Source organism: Pinus tabuliformis, chromosome 9 (genome assembly GCF_031772625.1).
Source record: "Pinus tabuliformis cultivar Carrire ecotype Pingquan chromosome 9, CPIR1, whole genome shotgun sequence".
Taxonomy (NCBI): Eukaryota; Viridiplantae; Streptophyta; class Pinopsida; order Pinales; family Pinaceae; genus Pinus; species Pinus tabuliformis.
In genome coordinates, this window is record NC_142307.1 from 162,027,200 (window position 1) to 162,033,272 (window position 6,073).

The following is a 6,073-nucleotide window of genomic DNA, read 5'->3' on the forward strand; positions in this document are numbered from 1 at the left end:
GAGCTGCAACCCCCTTAGCTCTTTTACTAGCCGATCCTTTTACTAGTACGTAGGTGTCGGCCTACTGAATGCTCCCACCTTCACTCGTTTTCCAGCTGCTACTGGAAGGGAGCTACCACCCCCTTAGCTCTTGTACTAGCTGATGTACTAGCACATAGGTGCCGACCTACATAAGGCTACAACCTTCTCTTTCTTCCTCCAGGTACTAGGTTTCATACATTTTCAGACTGGATACTCCTGAAGAGCAGCACCATAATCTGAAGGCCATGTTTCATCCAATTTTCATATTGGACCCATCAATATCATTAAAGCACAAAATCAATCAACACTAGCATCATCAATCTCTGAATCACCCAATACTGAATCACTGAAACCCTGTCAACAAAATGCAGTCACCAGAACATAGAGCAGAACACTAAACTCTGCAACAATATTCAAAATCAACTGTATCATCAAAAATCATGCATCAGAGTGCATACGCTACTTGGAAGTGCTGAACCAGCATGTATACACAACCTCACCAAAGTGAACCAGCGTATATGTCATTAATTACTTACTTATAACTTTGCTGCACTTCCTGACTTCAAACATACCCAGATCATTATATATACAAGGATAATGTGTATGTTAGCAACCAGATCTAGTTCATCAGATCACATAAAGATAAGTCATTCTGATCCTGATCCATTATAGATCTCATCCATCAACACTGAAGATAAACATAATCAACCAATCTGAATATGCAGAATACTAACACCAGTAAACATTCATCAGAACTCATCAACAACCAGAAACACCTATAACTTCAAACATCATAACTCATATGATATACACTACTTAGATGTATCTAACCTGCGTATGTACGCGCTTTTATCATAGTCAACCGACATATATGTCTGTAAATATTCGTTCATGATTTGCAGCTATTCCAAACTTTAGTTATACCCAGATCACAATATTTATAGAACATTACATGCATCAGTATACAGATCTAGACTGAACAAGATCAAATTGTATAGAGATGATTCATTCCAAGCCATTAGATCCTGATCTATCCTTAGATCTTGTTCTCCATTAACCCCTGAGATTCCTCCTTAGCTCAGATCAAGAAAAGCATCATGAACCTATAACCTGCATACTGGATCTCATACTTCATTAAATATTCAAGACTTAATTAATGTATTTGCCTAATGATCTTCTTCTCCTTTTATAGTCTTAGGCCTTACTCAATACCATGGTCCAAAACCATTTAGAACCAATACTAGGGACCCAATACCTAGGTTTAATACTTCGGACGCAATACCAAGGTCCAAAACCATAGGGCCAAATACCATGGAACCATAAATAAGCTTTCCCACATGTACGTGCTTTTTCGTGTATGAAAATGTGTGTATACTCATACGTGACTTTTGATCATCAATACCGCATGTATACGCAATTTGGTTAAGAGGAACCTGCATATATGTATTTTTCTTCCATTCTAAGAGCTTGAACTGTGATCTGCCATCTGGGTGAGTTGCCATCAAGGACAACACCTGTGCCATAGTGCCAAACCTATGTCATAATTCCAACACTATCAACATGGTGTGTGTGCGCTAGCTCCTCACACTAGTGCCCAATGGGTGTCTATGGCTTGGGTAGCCCATCCAATAACCGACATGTTGATACATAGGACAACAAAGTTGCCTCACAAAGGAGCGGTCCCTTCCAAGGTATTGGGTGTGGAGCTTGATTATCTTTTGTATTCAAAGGTTTCAGCCAGATGTATACCCCAAGAAGACTGTACACCCCTCCACACGAGGGTTCGGGGGTAGTGCCCCTGAAGGTAAAAATATATGTAAAATTTCCTTGTAAAAGTCTAGTAATTTCTAGTCAATCTGGGTCGTTCATTAGGTGGACGATCTGATGGTAGATGTTATGTTTAGTTTAGGGTTTTTTGCCCTAGAAGGCAACCCCTCACTATATATGAGGGAATTGTATTGCGTCTAGATATATCTGTATTCTAAGTGAAGAAGAGAGAGGAGATTGAGAGCGAAGAGTGTGCTACAATGGATCTGCTGTAGGTTGTATCTCTTCAGTTTGCTGGATAATATAAAAGGAAGGACTGGTTGTTTCTTCGTGGACGTAGCCCAAACTGGGTGAACCACGTATATATGTGTCTTTCTTGTTTTATGCATTTTCTTTGTTTATATTTCTGCAATACTTTATGCGTTCCATTGCTCTGTAATATATAATTTTCTAACACAAGGAGTTTGGATGGAAAACCGTGGAAAAGGGCTTGGTGGATAAAATGAAGAAAGAGTATGGTCTTGTTAAAAAGTCGTGTGGATACTCTATCTTCTCAATTCAAGACCAGGAAGTACAGTTTTCTGACCAGATTCTTGTGGGAAAAATCATGAGGAAGTGTTGCGGGTACGAAGTTCCAGTGTTGGTAGTGTCACTTGCAGCCCAGTGTACGAAGGGTGTCCAATACAATTGGGTAAAGTATCTGTGCCAGGAGTTCCCCGCGAGCCGCCGAGAAGCCCAAGACAAAATCAAACCATTTCATTATGCTTGGAATTTATTGTCTATCATGTTAGTTGCTTGGAGGTTGTAGGAGGATACTCAGTTTTCCCCGCACAAGATTTCCTTGAGGCAGCACAGTTTGCCTCGTTGTGGTCTACAAAGGATTCGACACGAGTTAGGGAAACGTATATTTTCTGGATCCTGATGGAGATGGACATTCGGATGGTGATTAATCAGAGGCCAAGGTTGTCCCCAACCTTGTTCAAACAATTCATGGCCTACGCGAAGTTCAAGGCAGATTTGAACAATGTGTCAATTAGAGCATGGAATGACTTAGAGCACACATGGCATCAGTTGCCTTATTTGGTATCCGAGACGGATGTGCAAGAAATTGTGGGGTATTTGCCAGCAAAGTGGCATGAACCCATGATGCTTGATGTGGGAACAAGCAAAGGCGCAAAGAGCTCTGCTGTGTAGAAGCAGAAGGATGCAGCTCAGAAGGCTGCATCCACCTTGGCTAAGCAGAAGAAGAAGGAAGCTGCTAAGGTAGTTGCGGAGAAGGAACGAATGGAGAAAGAGTGCACTGCTAAAGAGAAGACAAAAACAAAGCTTCAGGATACAAAGGAAGGTGAAAAGTCACTCTCACAGCACATAGATAAGTCGGATCTGTCAGCACATGAAGGAGGAGGTGGTGAGGAGAAGCACACTCCTTTCACCTTGAAGCAGCGTGGCCAGGAGAAGACTGTTGGACAGAGGAAGAAGCATAAGTCTGATAAATAGACACATATCGATCCAATGGTGTTGAATGAAGGCGATCTCAATGAGATCGGTGATAAAGTTCGAGATACGATGACGAAGGTGCTGCAAATATTTGAGCAACAATACATGCAGACATTAGGGAGCATCCAAAAGGATCTGTACAAGTTGCAGATCCAGTCAAATAGGATTCAGGTGGGTGTTGGGCAAGTGAGTGGGGTGCAAGCGATCCTGACACAGGGAAGTGGCACAATGACAGAGATGGAACAAACTTTGGACCTCAGAGTCATACCCTTGCCAGAAGGGTCTATTCACATAGAGTCCGATGAGGATCACGTTGTGATCAATGCATTAAAGGACATGGGGCTAAATTTAGCCGCACTACCACTCCTGACCCTCCATGCACTACATCAAGGGGTTTAAGCTGAGTTGAAGATCAGAGAGAAGCACACACTCACTGTAATCAGTGAGTTTTAGTTCAACAATGAACAAATGTTTGCAGAGAAAACCCAGGAACTAAAGGAAAAGGAGGAGCTGCAAATGCATCGCCAGAGCCGCGAAACAATGATTGAGTAGGCCTGCAAGTCAGTACCTAAGTTGAACATACCAAAGGATGTAGAAGCTTCCGCAAAAGTAAGGAGATTGGTTGCTGCAGTACATGCATCAAAGGAGGAAGTCAATAGAGTTACATTTGATTTCTAGATGAAGATAGCAGAGTTGTAGTTGAAGTTGTAGCCCACGATTCCGCCAAAGGTACGAGAGCAGCGCGAAACAACCATCGAGGAGAATATGAGCACCTTGGATGCCACAATTAATGACTACACAACGATGTTCGATGCAACAATGAAATTATGGACAAATCTATAGGAGGACCCGAACCCGCAGAAGCTGAACACCGATGTCTGAGAAATGTAGCAGAAGTATGATGAGGTATGAGCAACTACGTGCACTTTGGCACCAGTGCAGCGCCTCACGAAGGTACAAGAGAGAAATCAGTTGCAAGCACATGTGGAATAATTACAAAGGAAAGAGGTCGTGCTAAAGACGAGATTACACCCGTGGCTAGAGCAAGCTTGTTAGCTTATTGTGTCACTAGAGAAAAACCTAAAGGTGATACAACAGACAAGAAGGAGAATGCACCTAGCAGTGGAGGGCCCTGTTAGAGCCTAGATTTGCCTCAGGCTGAAAACTCAAGGTTCTAGGTCCACATCAAACCACGCTCAGCCTCGTAGCTAGCCCTACGAGGACAGGAGAGGGCTCTCTCTGGGTCGATCTCGGCAAAATACAAGCGATGGGGCTCAAGATGACTGAAATAAAAGCTAATTTTAGGCTAGGTATGAAGTACAAAGGTTTGATTTGAGTTTTTTGGGGTTTTGTGCTGGAAACAGGGAAAGGAAAATTTGGGTCCGGGGATGAGGCACAGTTTCTGCAGAGTTCTGATTGGGGCAAGGAAGGCAATCGTTTTGATGCTTTAAATTGAGTGAATGGATAGATTAGACTAGTGAGGAGCTAAGGAGAGCAAGAGAGTCTCAAGAATTCTCCTTAAACAGATGAAAACATGGAAATTTAAACAAATTCAAAGGCAGAGCATAGCAGTTAATGGATTCTACCTTAATCACTCATTTGTTCAAATTCAGAAGAAGAGACAGGAAAATGATACACATAACACTAATGAACTTACAATTACTTAGAGAAGAACACCATAAAAACATAAAGCCACATGGATCCCAAGCAGTGCTGCAACCATGAAAATTACTTAGGAATTACATGATATAGACTAGTCCAACCCATTCCTTTGCCTCTAGGGGTCGAGCTCATCATTCTAGGAGCTATTTCAACCAATTCTAAACAAAGCACTAAAATCTAGGTAATCAAAACAACTTGCCTCTATAAGGTAGGAAACTAATTCATTCATCAATTTTTCACTTTTTAGTGAATGAATCCTCTAGAACAAGTAAATAAGTTCCAAAATTACATCATGTTTATCCAATTACATCAATATAGATCAAAAATTACATCACAAAGCAAAACTAGTCAAACTGGCCGAATTTCTGAGCTGGAAGGTGAAAAATTGAGCAAAAATACTCTATGCGTCGCACCAAATTCTCTATGCATCGCGCCACTTTGAGGCTGAGTTTGAGGCACTTGCTGAAGTATAAATTGAGCCCAAGTGTGCTTTTTGGAAATCCCTACCTATCTACTTCACAACCCAAGTGGAATTTCTAAATTTGGATGTCATTTTCCCCTCCAAAACTTCAATCTCCCAAGACTGCTTCCTGTGTGTCAAAATAGGGGCAGTGAGGTCATTTTTTGAGTGTTTTTGACCTCCTGAGAACTCAAAACTTGCCCAAAATTCTTGGCCATGCACCAAAAGTCATTATTTTTCATGCCAAATCCAAAAATATAAACTTTTTTCAATTTGGAGCTCCCTAGCAAAAGCGCGCGCCACGTGGCGCGGCGCACAGGGAGAAAAACCCTGTTTTTTGTACCAAAATTTGTCAAAATGCCAAAAATGCCCCAAATTTCTTGAAATTTGGGCTGGAGCTTCTTCATTAAGTGCCATGCTGAGCTAAAGAGGCTTCAGCCAATATCTGAAGATGATCAAGCTCCCTTTGCCTCTTTTGCTTCCTTATTGCCTTCCTCAATTTTGCCTTTAAATTCCTGATTCGTGCCTTGCAAACCTTGTTCCGCGCCATGTAGTGGAAATCCATGTGTCTCAACAATGCATGGTCCTTATCAGCCTTGTCCAATAGTCTCTCTAAGTGCATGTTAACTCTCTCGAGATTAGACTCCCGATCCTCATTAATCTCTT